Source organism: Apis mellifera, linkage group LG1, assembly GCF_003254395.2.
Source record: "Apis mellifera strain DH4 linkage group LG1, Amel_HAv3.1, whole genome shotgun sequence".
NCBI classification, from domain to species: Eukaryota; Metazoa; Arthropoda; class Insecta; order Hymenoptera; family Apidae; genus Apis; species Apis mellifera.
In genome coordinates, this window is record NC_037638.1 from 22,343,065 (window position 1) to 22,366,402 (window position 23,338).

At 41.1% G+C, this 23,338-nt stretch overlaps 1 long non-coding RNA gene across 14 annotated transcripts in view; it reads left to right on the forward strand.

The window, feature by feature from the left end:
- The window catches only part of LOC100578882, a 184,493-nt gene that overhangs the window by 138,949 nt on the left and 22,206 nt on the right, over positions 1-23,338 (forward strand). For 7 of the 14 annotated variants that reach the window (XR_003305135.1, XR_003305134.1, XR_003305138.1 and 4 more), the window contains 6 exons: positions 184-306; positions 3,069-3,251; positions 4,229-4,354; positions 4,429-4,531; positions 15,089-17,586; positions 17,682-17,767. This is a non-coding gene — a long non-coding RNA (uncharacterized LOC100578882). The remainder of the gene's footprint in view (positions 1-183; positions 307-3,068; positions 3,252-4,228; positions 4,355-4,428; positions 4,532-15,088; positions 17,587-17,681; positions 17,768-23,338) is intronic. The other 7 variants (XR_003305136.1, XR_003305144.1, XR_003305143.1 and 4 more) reach the window with 6 other exon arrangements.

A 23,338-nucleotide genomic window follows, 5' to 3' on the forward strand; every position in this document is an offset into this window, starting at 1 on the left:
CGCGGACGATAAAAATTACACGCGTCTCGCCTGCTTTTTCTGCTCATCGCGCCTGGCAGGTGATCACTGTTCCCTGCCCAACCCATCCCTCTCCCATCTCTCAGAATCCTGTCACAGATTTTCGGCGAACGATATTGCTTTATCTAATTTTTTCCATTAAAATTTTATTGTACACTGTTTCAGGTAGTGGAATGTACAACTCGGATGCAGAAGCGTGGACATTTTTGTATAGATTATCTTTCGTGTAACGTTATCAGTTCGCAATGGAATGGAATAGAATAGTAAACGCTCTCGAAAACAGAAACAGTTAAGTATTAAATATTTATATCTACTCTCGAGTTATAGAATTATTCTCGATAAAAAATTTACAGATACACTTACCTTCCAACTGTCTTTTATTCCAAGTGATTCGTTTCTTTTTTTCCTAAGAATCATTTATATATGCTTAAAAATTCAAAGTCAAAATTTGACCAATTTTTCTTTTTCCACGCGAATGGAACGAATGAAAACGAGGAATCAGGAATCACGGAGGGAAGAACTTCTAAATATCGCGCGTATATATAATCCGTAGATATATCTATACAGGGGGGGCGTATTATAGATCGAGTAGGCATACCATCGTCGCTCCATTATCATATAGCGGAGTTGGCAACCCTCCCACGGGTTGCTCGGCTGAATTGCAAGGTTGCCCTTCCAGCCAGCGTGGCGAGATACGACTTTCACTCCCACGTCCGCCGGTAGTAACGCACAAAAAGATGTTCTGAATAGAAACTTCGCGGCATTAGGGGACAATTGGGCTCTGTCGTCACGTTATTATTCCTGCCGCTGCTGCCACGATGAGTGAAAGAGAGAATGGTATATATATATATATATATATATTTATAGGGAGGAGGGAGAGAGAGTGGAGAGCAGGAGGCAGTAGAGAGCAGCAGCAGCACTCCAGAAATTGCTAAAATTTATGGACTCTGTCGTGGAACACGGAGAAAAGGGATGGAGAGAGGGAGAGAAAGGGGATGGTAGAAGAGAGAGATTCCTCCTGGATCGGCCAAAGAAAGTTTTCTCTTTTCGCGCGACGCTTACGTCTCCCTCCCTCCCCTTCCTTCTCTTTCGACGAATCGTTCCCTCCTCCTCGCGAGACTTTCTCGCAAGACGAACGGTCCACGCTGAGAAACCGACGTTTCTCGTGAAAAGATCGTCCTCTCCATCGTCCCTCCTCCTCCCTCTCCGTCTCCTCTCCCCTCGCCCGATACCTCCTCCAGTGCTATACCGGTAATGGGATAGTGATCGAAAGTTATATAGATAATTTATCGACGATTCGATTTCTTCCTTTCCAGGATTATATTCTGATCGCGATGGCTTGCTCGAAAATCATCGAGAGTACTTCGAGTATCGATTGTTTGATAATGGAAATTGTTTTAAAAGTTTTTCTTTCCGGAATTTTATCGAAACTTTCATCGAACTTTGCGCGTATATCAAACACGCGAATCCTTTCTTCTTTTTTTTTCTTGAGTTATCAAATCTTTCTCATCCCGAATTATTGGTCAAAGAAATATCATGGCAATTTATTAGAGACATTATTGATGATTTAACGATTTTCGAACATCTGTGAAAAAAAAAAAAGAACGAACGAAATAATGTCACAAAGAAGAAAATTCTCTCTAACAAAAGATAAACTTGTGAATGCACAGTTGATCTACCTAGTCGGACGACTAAAAAAAAAAGGAAAGAAAAAAAAAGAAAAAAAAGGAAGCGCAGCATTGACAATTAATCGCGTAGAAAATTCGATGGACTGCGACAAACATGTAACCTGGGAAACGGGGGTGGGGAAAGCCGTGAAACAATGGAAATCGAGTGCACGAGATGTGTGCATCTGTAAAACTAACGCGTGTATACGTGTCATTCGATAAAAATCGAGGTAGAGAGGGTGTCGGGCAAGTGATAAATTTGTTTGACTAACCGAATGAGGTTCACGGGGGTTCGTTGTACAAAAGCCACGTTGAAATACGTGTAAATACCCGGGAAGGAGGACGGAAAGTTTCGGGGCTTAAGGCTCCTCCGACTCGCGGAGTTTTAAGTTTTAATACCGAGCAAATACAGGTATACACCTGATATCGGTGGCGCCTCGAGGAATCGAGGGTTTTTCGCAAGGGCCAACTTAGCGTCGAAACTTCTTCGCGCGGATGCCGTTTCCTTCCAAACACCTGCTGCATTATTGTTACTCTTCTCGTTCGACGAGTTTTTCTCTTTCTCGACAATAGATGGCGAAGGTAAAAGTGGCTTACAACACTTTTGTGATAAAAAAAGGAAACGGTGCGATTCCAACGAGTTTTGATGGAGGTTTGAAATTGAGGTAGTTTTAGTGTTGCAATGAAAAGAATATGATCTGAAACGGGGCTTGGGAATAAATTTAAACTTAGTAAAAGGTTTGTCCACTTAGCGAAAAGAGAGAAGAGAGAAAGAGAGATATTATACGGAAGAATTATGCTAATATTAAAGTATAACTTTAAGTAGACCAATAGAGATCTAATATAATAAGAAATACAATGAGAAAATTAAATAAAATATTGTAACAGCGTTATCGCTCTATAAATATTTTTAAATTTCTGTCTGCTTATTGTAAACAATTTCATATTGTCCATTCAAACAAATATTTTCTGAAGTAATTCCTCGCACTCGTCTCGTGATCATAGAACACGATTTTATTTTTTATTATATTTATACAAAGCAGACCAAATAAAATTATTTGAAGATAATTCGCTTTACATCAATAGATTCATTCTATTTCAACAAAGATCGATTTCGGTACGGAAACTTTAATGAGGCTCGCCTGGCATAAAACTTATCGTCGAAATCTTTCTCGCTGGGGGGAGGAGAGAAATCAAACACGTTGAAAGGCGTTTAAAAAATGTAAAACACTTTTTGATAAAAGTTCTTAAGGATCTGCCACATCCCTCCCTTATCCCGCGGTCCGCCCAAATAAATTTCGTTGTACTACACAAATATTTCACGTGGCGCCCCGCCATTTAAAGTTAGTTCGAGAAACTGCTTAGCATCTACTTATTCACTAGATTTTTCAACATGAACATCGGAGCTACGAGTTATCCAGCCGGTCCGCGCTTCCAGACAGACGTATAGATCGCGGCCCATAAATAACAAGGAAGGGAAGGGCCCTCGTCTTTAATACGATCCCCGTTTCCCGAACTCATAACCGTTGATCTTCCGCTGGAAATTCACGAGGAAAATGCGACAAAGTAAGTATTCGGTTTTCCTCGATCGAGGCAATCTACGATTTGCTTATTTTTTTCTTTCCTTCTTCTTCTTTTTGTTCGTGTTTTTCAATCGTTCGAGAATATCTTTTGACTCGTCGAAGTGTTTTATAAAAATATGACACTGGACGATACGTTTATCGAATCACTGATCCGAACCATTTCGTTAATAATTGCGTAAAGTGAAACTCCAATCACAAAAAAAAAAAAGAAGAGTTTGTTTTTCGCGCGCCAAAGTTGTTGTTGACGATTGAACGTGTAATTAAAAGTTTTCGATTAGTTTAGAAATGAGAAGTGAATTTTTTTTTTTTTTTTAATAGTAATACTTTGCTCGATACGATGATTCGATGAATATAAAAATGTGAAAGTAAAAATCTCTATATAAAATCTTAGGAAATTTAATTGATATAAAATTTTAATTAACAAAGTTTTAAAAGTTTGTGTACAAAACTTAATATTTAAAATAATTTCTTTCTTATCAGAGGAAAAATCTATCTAAAGTTTCGATATTTTCTCAGTGTTTTGAATCAATTTCGATTAAGAAAATCTTTCATAACAAATGGAGCATTAAAAATACCTGAGCGTTTTTAAAGTTTCATTATAAAGTTATATTTAGAGGAATGAAAATGGAACTTTAAATATTGATTATTCTTTCAAAGTAATATCCTTTAATCAAAAATTATCTCGTACAATATAATATTGTATATAACGTTTAAAGCAAGTAAAGCGAGTTAAACAAGTAGAATATATAAAAATATTTTCCCATTATATATTCACCAACGCGATTTACACGATTTACAAAAGAATTTGAACGAAAATAAACATCGTCTAATAAATAATATCGAGTGATATAATATCTATCGATCGTCCAAAATCGGGCGAAACGAAGACGATGATCGATCGATTCGAAGGAATAAAAAAAGAAAATCGAAAATAATAACCCCGTGAAAATTATGTTGCAGAGTTCACCGCGCAAGAAGATGCACACGATGTAACATTCAACAAACACCGGTAGACAATGTTCCAAACTATACAACATACATTTTGACAAGTTCCAGTTTCGCTTCGCAAGCAGCCGGAAATTGAACGTACGTACACATGCTCCTCAGGAATCTCGTTTAATGAAATGTCAATATCCATGACCGAGGCTTTGGTCTTGTAGACCGGCTGTGTTTCCTGTATCCACGGCGGCGAGCCAGATTCCGCGATGGTAGTTTTACCGCGCTTTCAAGACAAACCCTGAGACGATGAAACGGATTTACACGGTAAGGCAGACACGGTTCACGCCACTCTTAAGTGGCGGCCATGATACTTTCGGTAGTTCATCCTGTTCCTTCTTTGGATTAAATATTTCAAATTCTAAGTCTGTGTTAAATAGTCGGATACTATGCAATATGTGGTAATTTTTATTGGTGACAAACTCTTTAATTCTTTAATTAATATGAAATGATCTTTTAGATAAAATTATCAAGAAAGAAAATAAGAAGATCGAAATTGAAAAATTCATCACATATCGAATATATACACGTTCATGGATCATCTTTGAAAGGATTCTAGAAGCAAGTACAAAAGTTAATACATATATATATAGAAAAATATCGATCGAAACTTGTTTATTAAGTTACGAGCAATTTAAGTTTATGTCAAATGAAGTTAGATAGAATATCTCCATCGCACCACCATCTTGCCTCGTCTAATCTAAAGTTCAATTGCTCGTAATCTAACAAACAAGACCTCTACCTATATTTTTCCGTATCAAACACTTTTCGTTTTATTCCCCAAAATCAATCCTTTAAGGATATTCGCCATTAACGTCCTAGTCAGTGCAAACCGGAAGCAATCTACCCACTCTCTGTCATCATCACGGCTTCCATTTCCGGATCCATGGTAATTTCGTAATGAAATTTCGTAACGAAGAGAGGGGGATGGTGTGAGAGTAGATTAGAGAATCTTGATAGAACGGTTGGCGACGGTTGAATTCTGAAATAACTTTTCGATGGAGGGTCGTTTGGGTTCGGATTACACACGGGCCGAATCGAGAGTAACGAGGCTAATTTGCTTCTGTATCACTCGAGGCCGGAGGTTTTGATCGTCTCGCAATTTTTATTATCGCCACGAGTCCGCTCCCTCCTCGATTCCGTGCCTCTTCTTTCCCGCGGTGCCGGGGGTGAATGAGCGACGGTGGAGGAAGAAATAACCCGCTAAATTTGTCTTCCTTTTCTTCATCCTCTTTGGAGGGTGGGGAGGGAGGGAGACGTTTACGTCGATAATGATTGTGTTGCTTGGCTCTGCCGAGATTGGCGCGCGTTGACAAATAACGCCAATCGCTTCCCATCCCCATCCTTTGGCCGAGGATTATCCGATGGCAATCGTGGACAATTTTCGCTTTATTTTTATCGGGGGATGCGCCTTAATTTCTTCTCCGTTTCTTCCCTCTCTTGATAGGGACGGAGAAAAGTCTGGAAATAAAGTGCTTCGATAATCTGAGTCGCGTCGAGAATCTGATTCTGTGTATATAGTCGGCGATAAGGATCGTTTATTATTTATGATCGAGATAAAAATGTAAGAGGAAAATCTCGATTCTTCAACAAAAATTACACGAACGAGGTATAATTATGATAAGAGTATGTAATGTAGCTTCAATTTAAAAGTATTTCGACAATTTTTTAAAAATTGTTTGTCTATCATTATTTTGTATTGCCCGTTCGTAATAGTAATTTAAAATACTCGAGTTATATGGGACATTTGGTAATATAAATATACAATGATCAATTTAATTTAAGAGAATCAAGAAGCATAGAAAATTTTTTTGGTAGTTTCAAGAATCTTCGCGAACGTGATAGAACGGTACATGATAGAACAAAGTGGATGGAAAGGTAAAGACGACAGAGAAAAATTATAGGGCATCGTTTAGATATATTGGTCGAATAAAGTATAACTAACTGGTATATTATAAATATAGGGAGTGAGAGAGAGAGAGAGAGAGGGGAGGAGATCGGTTTTCGACGAGGTCAGCGGTGAAATGAATTAAACGGACCGTTTTCCGCACCAACGTTGCTTGTATATCGGAAATTTAATGGGTCACTGGTATCCACCACGACCTAATTGTACCGATCCGGACGATTAAGCGGTGGAAAAATGTGATTTCACGGTAATTCACGGACTTGGACAAAACGTGCACGCCTTATTTTTCAATTATTGCGCATTAATGATGCACTGTTAATTCGATCGAGCACGATGACGTTGTTTGAAATAAACGCGCTCCTTTCATCGGGCCCATAAATATTCCCGATGAAAATCGAATAACAAACTATAACGAACGATTAAATTCACCTCGCGTTTTCGGATTTTCCGATGGGAAATTAGATACCGATATTTGATTCAAATTGAGAGATGAAGCTGTCACTTGTTTTCCTGATTATCCAGGTATGTATCGATCGATATTATAAATAAACATATTCATTTTTATATAACTCTACAATAATTATAGAATTGAACCATATTCTTCGGTGCATCGAAGTCAAAGAACCGAAACGACGAATCAATCGATTAAATATTTCGATTTTTCTCCATTCATCAATTCGTACGAGCAACAATCCTTTCATCTTGGACTATTCCAACCCTTTGACCTTCAAACGTACCATAATTCCCCTCCACGACCGTAAAGAAACCGAGTTCGCCTCGAGTCTTCACTTGCTATATTCCGTATCTATCCGAAGATATTCTCACACGATCGTAAAAAAAAAAAAAAAAAAAGGAAAGAAAGAAAGAAAAAGAAAAGTTCGGGGAGGGATTTGCAGGTGAGAAAGAAACGATCCGTCTCTCGACTCGCGTCGCAGAGTGACTCGGTGCCCTTAAGGGTTCGAATCCTTCTCGTTCCTCTCTCCTCCTTGATTCCTACATCCGTTCAATTCTGCCGCTCATCCCCGGGGGCTGTGTAACACGTGCGTGGCACGGGGAAGACCGTCTGTAGGAGGGTGGAATCGGCGGCGGCGGCGGCGGCGGCGGCGAAGCGGAGGGCGGTGGTGGAGGGAGCCGCGCAAGAGTAACTGCTAGTAACAATGTTTTCTCACCCTTTTGCGTTTTAGCGGCGGGTAGAGAGGGTGAGGCGTGGGGTGAGCCGCCACCCTCCTCGTTCTTCCTTCCCCCTTCGCGCTACCCCACCGCGTACGAAGCGAAGCTCGGTTATACACCCTCCGCAATCAATTTCGTCAATACCGCTTGTTGCGGAGGGGTGGCTGTGCTGTCTCGCCCGCGGCTCCCTTCAACCCGCCCCGCGCCACCTCATCCCTCCTCTGTGTCGTTCTTCTCAGGAGAAGGGTCTGTTGATAGATTTTTACCAACGGTTTTTCGAGCCGACCATAAAGTCATCCAACTCCTTTTGTCTTCTCTTTTTTCGACCCGATTTTCTTTCTGATTTCTCGTGGATCGATATCGTTGCTCCTTTGTGTGATTTAAATCTGAATACTCTTTTATCGTTCATTCGTGAATATGGTATTACGGGATGATGTTCACGACGATCCTCGTGAAATTTAGAAAGAATATATAGAAATGTGTGATAGAAACATTCACAATAAAAATAAGAATAGTTTAGTATATCGAATAAATTTTTATTTGTGAGGTATAAGCGAGAAATTAATTTTCGGCCAGAATCTTCGAAAATTTCCCTTTCGATGATTAACGCGAGTATAAAATAAGAGACGAAGATGAGGTGAGAAGCGAAATGGAATATGTCAACTGTGCCTTGTTTCTGAATGTTCGAGCAGAGAATGATTCGATCGTTTATTAAGGCTCGTTTCACAAATATTGTTTCAAAGTTTAGAAGCGGGAGAGAGGTTAATCCTGCAGGACTATCTAACGATCGAAGATCTTGAGATACAACGGTTTTCAGTGAAATAACAAGCCTCCGGGCATCCGTGACCCTAACGTTCATTCGCGTATTTCGTTCTTCCTCTTCCCCATATAATTGGAGTCCATGATTCTGTGCAAATATCACGTAACCAAGCAAACAATAGCTCTGCGAGGCATAGACTATACAAACAAAATAAGAATGTCTATCAGGTGGAGCGGAAACGGATGGTAAATTGGGCAACGGTTTATTATATATTTAACGGAAATACGTATTCCTCCATGTTTATTAACAACAAGAGAGGGGGGAGGAAAGAGTGGAACAAATTTTTTTCACTTCCTTTCCTTTACGTCGTAATAATAAATACGGGCAAACTCGTCTCGTAAATCGCGATTAAACCGGCCGACAGACGGATCGATATTTCAAAAATCCAGCGGAGAAGAAGGTTACAATACATCCGGCATTTAAGTATTTCCGCAAAGGTTCGGGAATCACAATATCCACGGCTTAAGCCCGTTCCTCGAACGCCACTTCTGTCGGTGGATCCTTTCTCCGCCGATCCTCCCACGCCCCCTTCCCTCCCTCCCCCGCTTCGATATAAATATCGATTACCTCGGTTATCCGGATAATCCTTACAGATTGAAATTACCATTCGTACCCGTGGTGCCTGTAACACGAAGGCACGGGATGTGTAGCACGCACCACGCCTCGTCGTTTTTTCATTTTCCCTCTCCCGTACAATTTCTACAATCTTCTCGTATCTCTTTTCTTTCGGTGGATTTTTAATTACGGAGAACGAATCTCGAACGAAATTTTTGACGTTCGTCTGCGAATCGATTTGATAGAGACGAATTATTTCGAGATGGTGATTAAACTCCTCACTTATTTAAAACTACCAAGCGGTCATGCTTTCAAGAATCAATTAATCTTACGATAACGTTATCGATGGTTATAAAATAAATAAGATAGAAATTTCGTGTGTGATCTTTATCAGAATCTTATTCATGAAAAAGTGAAAATAATAATACCGATGATGATGATTCTATTATTCGTTTCTAATAATTCACCGCGCATTTATTTTATCGACTCACAATACGACTCGAGTGCGATAAATATTTGAGCGCATTCGACGACACGTAGTGTTACGTTCTATTTTTCTACCTGCTCGCGCTCTTCCTTTTCCCTCGCGCGAAAACTTCCTCTGAGAAGAAGAAATCTTACGTTATCAAACGTTCGAAAGTGTCCCATCCAATTCGTGAAACGGTCCTGATCGACGTTGTGTTTATCTCCAAAGTGGGAAAAGATTGGACGCGAAATATGGCCTTTTTTTTTTTTTTTTCGACGAGCGCGATCAGAGGGAGAAGAAGGAACGGCTCGTCGCTAAGCCTCGATAATTTTAGTTACGACAGCAGCCACCCTCTCCTGTGCCCGCAATTTTCTGCAGGTTGATTCTCCTTTAATAGACCCCGTTAGTTCACGTTACTCTTCCACTCTGGTACGCGATTTAATATTTTTATTCCTCCTCCTTTGGCGCGACGAGACACGAGACCCGTCCTTTATGTACAGGCGTGGAACATTGACACGTACATACACGAAGCTCGTAGTTTTTTGCGCTTGAAACGCTCGCGGGATGGAAGGGGATGAAATGAGAAAGAGAGAGAGAGAGAAGGAAAGAGCGGGGTAGTAATGGTGAATGGTCTCATTAAAGGAAAACGTTACCGGGAAACTCTTGCCGAGGGACGAGGCGCAGGCCTATTTACCGGTTTTATTTTTAGAAAAAAGCGCTCGATGCCTAGGCAAAAGCCTCTAAACTCGGTTTAATGCTTCATAAGTCAAACGAAACCGGCAATTTTCATCGGTACTATTATACCGAAGTGCTTTTCACCGGTCAATCGAGAAATTCCTTTATTCATTTATTACCACCTTTTCGACGCGCCGCGCTCAGGAGGGGGGGACGCCCCCGCGCGTTAGTCATTTTCAGTTCATTCAAATAATCACAGAGCGGAACCATAGATAGGGGTTGGAGGGGGGGGCGAAACGTTTCGTCGATCGTTGACCGACCGGCTCTGTTATCGAGCCATCGCGAATTTTAATCGCTTGTCGAAACTGTCCGTCATACTTCAAATCGTGGTATTTTACTACCATTTTTCCCCTCCCTAAAAAAAAAAAAAAAAAGAAAAAAAAGGAAAATATCCTCCAGGTTCCGATAAAAAAAAAACGAGCGGCACTATATTCGATGAATTTTCACCCTCTATCTCTATTGATCACTCTGTAACACCCATTGTAGAACCGAACCAAGAACGATATTCGTATAAGTAACTCGTTACGATATCAATCAGTGACTCGTCGAAAAAAAAAAAAAAAAGAAAAAAATAAACCCGTAACTTCAACTTCGACGGGGAACGAAGGATCGATACGATTTCAATGATCACACATTTGTCAAACACATCCCTCTCTCTTTTCGAATAAAACGATAACGCTTTTACATAATTCTCTTCCAGAAAGTTACAGAGCATAAAAGAAGCTGCCTGTGGTGGTTGTTCGTCCAACTCCCTCTCCTTCGTATCCGGGTTGAAATCTTGGTTCGGCCTTAGTCAGTACGATCCCCGAACTCGGTGGGACGTAAAAGAATTCGGTTCATTCGATAGCACGCATGGACGGAGCCGGCTTTTATCCGTTTTATGAGGTTTGCGTGCGTCCTCGTCGTCGTCGTCGTCGTCGTCGGGGAAAACCGAGACCGCGGCTTTTTCCATCCGTTGCGACCGCGGCGAATAAAAATGCCAGACACGTCGACGATCCCGCGCCCACCATTCGATTCGTTTGACGTGACGATTGATCGCGGTCGCGCGCTCCCTTTTCTCTTCCCCCTCCTCTTCCCTCTCTCCTCCCTCCCTCCTCCTCCTCCCTTTGCGCGGCCGGCACACGCACATACGCGCGCCTCTCGCCTCCCATCCCTCTCGTCCATTATCTAATTGCCGCGCGTAAGTAATTATCGAGCGATGGACGGGAAGACGAGGCCACACGCGCGGCCTCGTGATTTCGATCGCCGCGCGCAATCGCGGCGGCGGCGGTGCGCGCGCGAGGCGGCCACGAGCCGGGATAGCCGCGGGTAATACGTATTACGGATACCGCCGCTGTTTGTACACACGGCGTACGAGCAAACAGACTATGAATTCGTGTACCACCGATTGCCATTTATGAAATTAAATTTCATAGCCGGTGATCACCTGCGCTCTCCTCCCCCCAACTCTCTCGCTTCCGCCAACGCGACACGACGGTGCTTTTTCTCTCTCTCTTTCTCTCTCGAATTGGTCCTGAATCCCGCGGGATAGAAAGTAGCGTGCTGTATGGACGTTTCGTTTTTTTTTTTTTTATTTTTGAACGACATTTTTCTTAGTTTGAAGAAAGGATCTTCGTATGCGCTGTAGTTTTTTGGTAAATTGATTTTATATATTTCAAACTTTAATGTTTAGGTTTGATCAAAATAGATGGTAAATGGATTTAAGTTGTTTCAGCATAGAATAGAAAGTAATAATTCCAGATTTCTGGCCATTCTTGTATCTTTGTAAAAATAATATTTCTCGTTTGTAGAGAGGATTTTTCAATAGAGAGCTTACGATATATTTTAATAATAAAAATAAGAGATGATTGAAAACAATTCTTCAATTTTAATCGCGAGATCTCTACAATTTAATTAAATACGGATGGCTCGTTAATGGTACAATCACAGATTGTAGATAACGGTAGATATTTATTAAAGAAAATTTATATCTATTGAAAGAGAATCAAATATTATATAACATTCTGAATAGAAACAGAAATCGACGAGGAACAATGAACGAATCCAGATTCGTTATAGTATTCACAAAAATATCCGAATATTGAGAGATCGATTTACAATTTTAAATTTTCAATATTTCAATATTAATATTAACGATATAATAATCGATCTTTGTTCTTAATTGGAAAGAAAAAAAGTAATTACAAATGATTAAAATTTTTAATCATTCAAATACAATCCGTTTGAACGAATTCACTTTTTCCAAACTCGTATCGATGAAGAAATATCCGAATATGTGGAATATTTCTAACGTGAAAAAAAAAAAACGAAAAGTCGATCGATCGCGACCCGCCGAAAGAATACGAGCAAATAATTCAACACAATTGTTTGCATGTAGTCGCCCACTACCAAACATGACCGCGCTGGTTACCAACGATAGCCATTTATGAAATTAAATTTGATGGTCCGCGGTCGGCTGGTTGCTATTGGTATATTCGAAGTGACGTTGAATTTCACGGAATAACAGCGATCCTTTCATTCAGCCTCTCTGCCCTCCCAGCCCCGGGATCAGAGATGCACGAATTATTCGTTCATTTACGAACACATTCCACCACTTACAAACATGCATTTCCACTGGTAATTCTCAAACGACACGAAGAATCTTGTTTGCGACTTGTTTGCGTTTCTATAAATCTCAAATCTCCTATTATTTCGCATTATCTCTCCTCTTCCTTTTTCTTATAGCTTTCCCGTGAATTGTGATTATTCTTTAATAATAGATCTTTAGGGATCAAGATAAAAATTGGTATATACAAAATCGTCGATTGAAATTTATTTGTCAAGCGATTAGATTGGATGAAGATAGAGCGAGACAATTTTATCTTCAAGGCAAAGCTAAATCGCTTGCAACTTAATAAATTAATTAGCCAACCATTTTCATATATTAACTTTTACGTTTGTTTTAATCCCTTAAATCCAAAACCGTTTCATTGAATATATTAACACAGATACGTTGAAGATATTCGCGTAATATAATTCGAGATAATAATATCCCGATAAAATTTCGTAAATTCTTCTCTAATATCATCTTGTATTAAAATTCATAATTATACGAATTACAAAATAACAAAAATATATATATATATATAGAGATAGAAGAGAGAGAGAGAAAGAATCAATTAACCAAGATGAGGAAACCAGGTGTTTCCCTCTCGAATCATAAAAGCAAATTAATACTGTCTCAACGCGACATAAGGGAGAAAGATGAAAAAGAAAGGAGAGAAAAAAAAAAAGGAAAAAAACGAAGCGTAACGGCAAGTTGTCGATTGTCTCACGTCCGATTAGTCGGGAACAACGTAAGGGTGAATCCCCATGGCGCCGATACTTTCCAGGCATCGGGCTAACAAGAAGGAGTACACAGATGCGTGCTCGGCTCGTAATTAAATAAAAAGTCCATCAGTTATAGTGGTGTTTCGAAACTGTTGTCGGGCGCCGACAGGATCAAGGACTCGCGGGAATTTAGATGGGAAACACGTCGGTGTTGCCGGTATCGATCCTCGATTACGTCGACGCTTGTATGCACAGGGTTTCTGTGCCCGAATTAAAAGCGCTCATCAATAAATGATCGGGGGTCGAATCGGTGGAAAAAAAAAAGAAAAAGAAAAAAAAAATGCGGAGGCCGGTCGATACCGTGCATTCATTTTTTTGTTTTTTTAACGATTCAATAATACGTGTATATACATACATATACATATATATATTTATTTAAAAAAAAAAAGAAAGAGAGAAAAACATGGAAAAAACATAAAAAGAAAAATTGAAACACAACACCTGTGATAAAGGTACCTGGGCATAGTGGTTCGCGATGGAAATACAACGATTGGACACCTGTCAATTCCAGTTTCCATTAATTTCCAAAACAAAAAAAAAAGGAAAAAAAACAAAAAAAGAAAAAAGAAAGAAAGAAAGAAAAAAACGAAAAAAAAGAAAAAAAAGGAAAAAATACGCTTCGCGTACAAATCTTTTGCACGGAACAATTCTGTTCGGGGGTGCATTCAGCAGCCTCGTCCGGCGGAGCGCTAAAAACACGTTTTTTGGGATCGTTTTCGCGCCGACAAACGGGAAACGCGGTTCAACGTCGAGTTGTGCCCGATTTACAAATCGTCCGACCGAAGTTGCGACCATTTTCCGCCTAAAAGTCCGTGAATTATAGGCGGCCACGCGCACAGCGAAAGTTTAGTGGTCGTTTCGTGGTCCCAACTTTTACATCACGCGGTCGCTGTAAATTTGAAAACTGATTATACGAAATGTATACGTAGATCGCGCTATTCAAATGTTACAGTCTCTCTGGATATTAAAAAAAAAAAGAATTTTTTAAAAATTCCTCGTCTCGTGAATTGATATTTTCACTCGATGGGGGTTATCCAAATATTTTAAATATTTGATGTATATATATGATATATGTCGTAACGTGTGCATCCAATGATACGGGAGAGGATTTCGTGGAAAATGTTTAACATACGAAGTCAAATGTTGTTTCACCGTGGTAGACACGCGTCAAGTGGGAAGAAAATCGAGGAAAATGACCAAGCAATAGAATCGACGTTCGGTAAATCGACGTCGATGGCCTCGTCGGCCGCTTCTCCTCGAGAGATCTCTCTCTCTCCTCCTATCTCCCGTTTGGCTTCACCCTAATCGACCTCGAGGCCCTCCGAAATTCGGTTCAATCCATTTCTGAGGGTAGTTTTCTTTAGCGCACCTGATCCCACGAATCACCCTCGGCACGTTCGACGTACGATCATTATTTAAACGCCAGTGGAATCATTGTTTAAGGATCAAGCCAAGCGCTTCTCCACTCGTGTTGTCGTTTTCACAAATTTGCTGCGAAATTTGGAAAAAAAAATTCTTAAAAAGAAAATAATCTCACGACTTTATACGAAAATTTTACATTACATTAAATCTTATTATTTCGATATTCAATTTCTCACATCCTCTTTGCTTTGTATAGATATTTTCTGCACGATTAAATTGTACGTTGGTCCCTCGTGCATGGTCGAAAGAAAATTAAACTTGACACTCGTTCGAAATTCTTATTGCTATTACTGCATAAGCACGAGAGAAGAATTTAATGCGAGGCAGCGCGGATCATGAATCATGCAGGCGGGGTAAGCGGGCGCATTTGTTTGTGATTAGGTTGATTGAAGAGGAGTTATACAGTATCGACGTCAGCGACAATGCTAGGCCGAAAGTTGTAGCGGGCGATGTCGGCAAATTGGTGAAAGGGTTGGCTTCAAACTGAAATTGAGAGGGGTTGGACGTCGCCGGTACCCAACATCAGAAGGGCAGAGGCGGGATACGACGCTTCTGGGCTGTCGTGAACCCTGGGCTGGAGCCACCGGTGTACTTGGCAGAGAGTGCTTTTCATCTCCGTAAATGGACCGGCGGTAAAGCAATTTTGGTACATTACCTATACCTGCTTTAACCCCTCCCCCGCCTTTTCTGTCAGACTTCCCGACCACCCCCATCGTCTTTCATCTTGCATCATCCGACTCTCGATCGCGGGGAACGTTTGATTTCGATGGGAAACGTCGTAAAGGCATTAAAGGGGGTGGGGGAGGTATAGGGGTACAGGATCGGTGGCGGTGGTGGTGGCCGCCAGACCCGTGAAACAAAGAAGCGATTTCGCTGTTTCCATCCACGTTGGCGCCGGCGACGGCCTTTTTGTAAATGACCGTAATCGCGCGCCACCCTCCCTCTTTGAGAGAAGTTAAAACCCTCTTCTCTCTCTCCCCTTCTCGCTCTTTCTATTTCTCTCGCTCTCTGCGACGAGTGACGTTGATCGAGCGGTTGCTCCAACTTTAGCGGAAATTTCAACGCGGCGTCCAACAGTTTCTCAAACAATCGATCCGTAATGTGGCACCGGCGGCGGCTATTTTTAGTTGCTTCTTTCTTCCTTCTGGACCCGGCTAACTTCTTCTCTATAATCGTGCCGTACTTTTAACCTTTCACGTGAAGAACGCCAACGCGTCTCGTTGTGTTCCGGTTCGTCTATCGCGAATTTTCTAAATATTTCTTTTCCCTTCTCTTTTTCCTCTCTTTTCTTTTCTTTTACTTCGTTTCAATCTACGAGTTGATTCGTGTGTATAAAATTTTTACGTTCGATCTCTTTTTCTATCGACTATCTAATACGCGTGGAACATTTATAAAACTCGTTTATTCTTTTATAGATTGATGGAAATAACAAAAGGAGAAGGGGATGGATGGTAAATTTTCAAAGGCTGCAACATCGATCTTAACGAGCATGAAAACGCGTACCGACGTTATTTCGGGCGACCTCGCGAGATATCCAATTCAAAAATCTCGTTCGCAATCGAATCGTTGTTTAAATGTCGGCGACCCTCGTTGACCCAGTTCGCTTGCCGTAGCGTTAGATTTACCGCAGCGAGAAAAAAGGAATGGAGAGAAGAATAAGAGAGAGAGAGACAGAGAGAGAGAGAGAGAAAGAGAGGGAGAGGGAGAATTGGCTCGTAGCTAGAAAGTATCAACGTTTAATCCAGCCTGATTGCATTCGGTCGTGCGACGATTTTACGAGCGCGCTCAAAACGGCCTGGCAAACACATTTTCCTTTTCGCGAATTTTTTTCCTGCAATCACGACCGAGATGAGCAAACGTTCGTAAACGTTCGTGCATCGTTCCCTAGTTCGCTTCTGACCTGGCAACTAATTTTTGTCCACCAGGAGAAGAAATCCAGCCGAAACGAAGTGCCTGGGGAGAGTTGACGAATTTATCGATTCGTGTACGGGGTAAAAATTGCACGCGTGCACACGAGAGATTTGAAACAGGTTTGTCGGAAATTGGAATATGCCTCGTGCGTATTTAATGAAAATATGATATTTTTAAATCGAATTTTTTTTACTTTTTTTCTCTCTTTTTTTTTTTTTTCGCCATCGTAACATGTTTTGAAACATTTAGTGCTAAAAGCAATGCGCGAAATGTAATTAATCCTCCCATGCGCAACATTTTCCGATTTTTCGTCTATAATAATATTGTTTTTTTTTTTTTATTATTTCAGTTTATTCGATTATCGAAACTATAAGATCAAAAGCATCGATTTCGTTCAACAATATATTTTAATATTTGATTATTGTCGTTGGTTCACGCGGGAGGAGAAACCAATGAGACGCGTAAAAATGAAAGATTTTTTATCGAGTCATAACAATCAATTCGATCAATTCTATATCGTTTATATATCGGTTATTTAATTATTTAAATTCTTTTCTGTTTAAATTATACGTTTATCAACCTCGAATTGAAAGTACGATAAAAATTTCTATTTTAAATTAATTAAACAAGAAAACTTCTAAATCTTCTCAAGTTAATTAAAAAAAGAAAAACAAGTTTCTCACATAAATCTTTATTTACAAAGATTCTATCGATTTCAAGAACAGGCAATCCATACTTCCAACTATCTCAGAAAGTGTCGCAAAAATCAATCGAATAGATGCGTAGCGAATTCATTTATCACAGAGTGAAATTTAGTTACGGATTCTCATCGAGGCAAAGAAAAAGACGGCTAGACACGACTAGAGACAGAGAGAGAGAGAGTAACTTTCCTCCGCGCGCTTTGCGGCCGTGAAGAAGGGGGTTGTGCCGCTTTTGTCGTGCTGCACAGACGCGTGGAAAAGAAGAGGGTGAGTTTTGCGACGGTATTGTCGTGGTTCGCGTTGTCCTGTGCCCTGCCATTCCGATAACAAACGTCACGGTTTGAGGACCTCGCTTTTTCCAGCCGATGGGCAGCCTCTTTAAAGAGTAATTACGCCTACACTCGATGTATCCTGCGCCCCGTGATATTCTTCATCGTTTTTTTTTCAGGTGAATTATTTTCACTTTTTCGATTTTCTTTTTTTTTTTTATTTTTACTCTTACTTGTCCTTTTCCTATTTTTATTCCCCCTCCCCCTCCCTTACCCCTCTCTTCCTCCTTTTTCTTCTTTTTCGCGAAAGTACAATTTCTAGATTGTTGTGCCGCGACTGTGGAACAATGAGCCTATAGGCGAACGTGGCGCAACGGTTCATATTCAACCTCTCTTTGTTTCCCAAAGAGGAGATTTTGTTGCTTTTGTCGCGTCGCGCAGACGCGTGGAAAAAAAAAGAAGGAAACGGCAAGGATGGCCACCATTGTTGCCATCCTTGGCACGCTATCTCGATAACGAAAATCCTGGCGACGATACGATTCGAAGGATATCGAAGGAAACGTCGATTCGCGATTTCATCGTTTTCTCTTACTTGAAGATTACGCGGGATTACGCGATCGGGGGATAATAGAAATAGAGAGACGATTTTATTTTCACCGATTTTAAAGGAGAATTAAAATGGAAAGCAGGATAAACAGTATTTATCGAATCGATAAGTCCTTGTTTCCATTTTTAAAGTGGGCTTTTAAAGTTCGAAACTTGTCCAATAAATGGTTGCGAATGGACACGAAAAAAAGAAGTAACATAATTCTCTATTCACAACTGTTGCAAAACAATATTGCGTAAAACGGGAATAGATCCTTTTTTTTCATCCAATATCCATATTTGCACAATACAGAATATCACTCAGATTAAACAACGGATCAAAAACGGAAATCATTTCCGACTTTCTAATTTTATTTTACCACAAGATTATCCATTTTTCCCCAATTGCAACAGGTTAACGTCCAGATCTTTGCAACCTCTTTTTTCCTCGTAACAATACTCTCATCCGAATCGGTCCAAGAGACGATAAATATATCGTGTATACGAGTGACAATAATTTCCGGGAACCGTGATTCGGACAATGGCCGGGTTGATTAGTCGTTCCCTCTCTGCCACTTTGAAGGATCGTGAATCCCCCGCAGGGCCCGTGTCCGCTTCGAAGGGTTTCGCTATTTCGCGAGGAGAAAGTGGTCGTGAAGGAGGGCCGCTTACACGGGAATGCGGCTCCTCCATCGGCCCCGGGGGATCGATCCTCCCTTCGATACACCCCTGCCTGCCCTCCCGTGACTTTGCACCCCCTGTCACAAATATCCCTGGATACGCGTGCCGCTCGCGCTTCCTTCGAGGGTCCTTTTCTTCTTCGCCCTCCCGCCTCCGACCTCCAATTGAGATTACCTCAGTGGTGGAGATCGCGTTTTATTGTCGCTTCCCATTCGATGCCATCCGCAACCCCCTCCTCCATCGTTCTCGTGAAGAAATTCGGGAAACGATTGTCGAGGAATCCCGGCTGGATTCGAGGCGTCTGATTCTGGGGCGAATTTAAACTGCAACCAAGGGTGAAGAGTATATATATTCTCTATTGAATGTGTATTTTTTATTGGAACAGAAGAGGATTTGGATTGTAATTGTAAGAGAAAGGGGAGAGTATTTGAGCTGTAGTAAAGAAAGAAGTAGCATTTTAAGACCAACAAGATTGGAATAAATTCATGTTATGCGCGAGTAATTTCGAGATCCAGAGATTTTTCTTTCGGAAGTGAATACAATGTGTTCTATGAAATTAATACTTGTAGGTGAGTACCATTTTTCACGAGTATCCAATGGCACAATAGTACATTATAAATTAATTTTTACAAATATTGAAAGAATCTGAATCTTGAAATCTTTTTTTCAGGATAGAATTAAAATCTCGCTGTTCAATGGAACGTTACATTTCGCACGATCTCTCTTCCACTGAGAAAAATTGCACCGTCTTTAAAATCCGTGTAAAGTGTAATACTTTAGAACGTAACGATCCATTAGTCACTTTTAAACAATACACTTGGACTTTCAATTTAAATTCTAGCTTAATTAAAGGTCTAGACCGCGAGAGGATACGTCTGGGATTGTCAAGTTTTCTCTCTCTTTCTTTTCTTTATAGGTGTCACGGTCGTTGATTGCCGGGTCCTCGAGGCGAAAGATCGAAGGGCCGAAGCGCTTGTCCCGCGATCATCGAGCACGTTACCCTCGTCTCGATGGTCCGTCGTGTAAAATACAAAACGCATTAATTAAAGCGTGGCTCGTGATGGGGATGATGTCAGAACGGCGGCGGTGGTGGCGTTGCAACGTGTCGTAGCTCAAAGCGGTTTACAACCCTTGTAAATTCAAGCGGCAGGAACAATGGACGTCTTAAATTTCTCTCGTAGGCCACGCAGGCAGTTTAAACCCGTCCACGATTTCGAGCCACTCGACGAGCCTACACCTATCAGATCGAAACGGAAAGCAATGAATGAAACCGACTTTATTCCAAGGGGCATTATCTCATATTGCACTTTTCCTATTGTCCGAGGGGATGACACTAGATAGAAATATCGTGATTGAACAAGGATGTTTCGCGTTCAATTATGTCGTTGGATCGCTTTTCCATTCGTTCTTTTTTATTATCGCAAAAAATTTTAGCGATCCTGATAAATTCGTCGAAATGAATTTCCAATTTTTCAGGAAATTGATCTTGATTTTCGCTCGAAACGGTGTGATTATCTTGGATACGATGATATTCGTATTTTAAGCGTGAAAATTTGTGTCAAGGCAGAATTGTTCGATTCGGAATGAATTGGAATTTATGATATTCCCTTCTCAACAGAATATTATATTTTTTTTACTTCGAAGATTCTTTGATTATAAAACTTTCAAATTCACAACACAGCGTGATATTTGATGATACTTTGACCAATGCTCTGCAGGAATTTCAAATTTCTTCGCGAAGATAACCATTTTGGATCGCCGTTCCAATTTCTCGAGAAGTCAAATTTCGTTTCATTTAGAAATCCAAACTAATCTTAAGGATGCGTCTGTGGAGTCCATCGAGGAGAGCATTGTTCCATTATTAGGGCGAAAGATCAGCCGTTAAATCAGGAGCGGATCCCAGAAATTGCGTAACAGAAATGAAACGGCCGACGATTCGCAGATTTAAGATCCCCGGGAGCGATCGACGACGTGATAATCGGTCACGCGAGCGGAGATCACAATAGCCTCGGGTGGCGAGAATAAATGAACCGGGTAGTCTTGATACCCGGGAAGGGTGAAAGGAAGAAGGCGGTAGATAGGAAAAGCGACGTTATGGCGCGAGTTTCTACCCTCCCCTCCCCTCCCCCCCTCGAGTGAAAAGGGTTTATGGCGCGGATAGAAATCCCGCAGACAATGGGTGAATTAATTCCTTAAGGTCTAATCGGCCTGTAATGATCCTGATCTTAGTCGCTCGGTCGGGGTGGAATTAGCTCGAGAATTATTCGCGATCGTCCAGATTACCTCCGTTCGTCACGTAATTAACGACATTTCGCCCGATGATTTAAAGATATGGATCCGAAGATACTAACCAACCCCTCTCCCCTCCGCGTCTTCCTTTGTTGACGAGAGAGAGGCAGGGAAGGAGGGATCGTCATCAGAGAGGACTTCTTGGTTTTCAGAATCTCTCAGTACGTGAAGATTTGGAAAGACGAGGAAGATTTTAGAATTCAACTCGAATCGAATTTCGTCTCGAAGTCGATCATCTTTACACTATGTCGATGCCAGGAACATAACACGATCGTCGTGTCGTATATAATCTAGCGCACGTGTCTTATCCATTTATCAATCGTAATCCCTTTATCCCCGGTGCTCGAGAATGGGCGAGAACGACGATAATCGTTTTGCACGATCTTCGGCCACGTGACGGAGTGACCTCGGCGAAGACCTGGTATCTCAGTTTCAACTGTTGCAACCACCCCTCCCATACCGTACAATCCCGTTATTGCCAACCCGTTGCTTGCTTTCATCTACGAGCAATTTCCCCGCCCGACTAGGCCAACGCGGATTACAACGGCCACGATATCGCGACCCTGGCGTTAATTTCATTAACGGATTCGATACCCGCCTCTTACGAGACGATAGCCACGGCCCCGTATCGCCTCGAAACGTGTCCATAACGCGGCCCGTAAACCGAATTTCTGAATGCAACCACACCTGCCCTCTCGAATAACCCGAAGCGACAGGTCAGAACGATTAGCGTTCCAGAAGCGTTCGTTTCTTCCTGTCGTTTCCAAGGTAAGAAGAGAGAGAGGGAGAGGGAGCATAGAGTTAATCCCGTGGTTCCGTTGTATCCCATCTCGTCTTATCTTCCCTCTTATAGTTGGACGGCCGTTGCTCACCGGAACATATCATTTTACTCCGTGGCTCGAAGGCAGCTCTCTTTCTCTCTCCCTCTCTTCTCGGTTGGAGAGGGCGGTTAAAAGGGGTTCGAGGAAAAATAATAACGCGGAGAAAGTTGGCTCCTTCCAGCGCACGGAACACCGAACCACACTCCAAAGGACATTAGCGTGATAGCGGGCAGATCGTGGCCGTCTCTCTTACAGACTATTTTCGTCGCCGACCTAGCGGAGGGATTACATCGTTTTCGTGGACTCGAGATACGGCGTCTCGAGCCTCGTCGAGACGTGGAGAGACTCCATTCGAGAGACGACATTCGTATCGCGTATGTGCGCCATTGCTCGCGCGCGAGCACAAATTGCTTGCGAGATTCTATTTCTCTCTAGATGCTGTTTCTTTTCGCCGTGGAATTGGCAATCGGTTTGGAGAATGGATTCTACGTTATTTAGACGGAGGTTTTTTTTTTTTGTTTTTATCGTGGAATTTCACGCGAAAGAAATTTTGGTAAGGTTTGATTATTTGAACGTATCTAGAAATATTATTCTTCGATTCTATTTCTCTCGGATGCTGTTTTCGCGATTCGTGGAATGTACAATTGAAAAAATGAACTCCTTGTAAATATGAATGTTATGTTATTCGACAGATGCATCGCGTAAAAGAAGTTTTACTGTGATCAAATAAATACTCGATGAATAATCCAGTATATCAACACATAAATGATAAGATTGAAAATTTCATCTTATAATTTCTTTCTATTTAAGATTCAGGTTACAGTATAACAGATCAGAAAGTTCATTTGCAAATAGAAAAATCCTTTGAAATATCCATTTAAATTACTTATTCTTTATTTTATAAATTATCTTAATATAATTATCTTATTATGTCCTAATAAATCTTATAAAAGACGCATTAACGGAATGTTACATATCGTCACACACAATCAAATATCTTAAAATATTAATTTTTTTAAAAATTCCAGATGCACGTATTTCCATAACTAAAATTTTTCATTGGTTGTACATTTACGAATACGATCGTTATAATAACTAATACATAGGAATACAAGAGAAACGGCGCAAGTTTGAAGATGCCGTGGTTGGAAATAGAATCAGAAATCAGGGGACAATCGAATTTCTCATGGAAGAGAATGTTTTATTTTCTGACTGGAGAGTTGGTCGCCGGGAGCGAGTTTATGGTAATTGAACGGTGCAAGAAAATTGGCCGGACAAGTGGGCCGATCTTGAAAGCTTCTCGAAGCTTATCCGCGTTGAATCGCGCGACCTATTCTGTTTCGATCGGCCCGATAGAGAGTTCTTCGTGGCTTG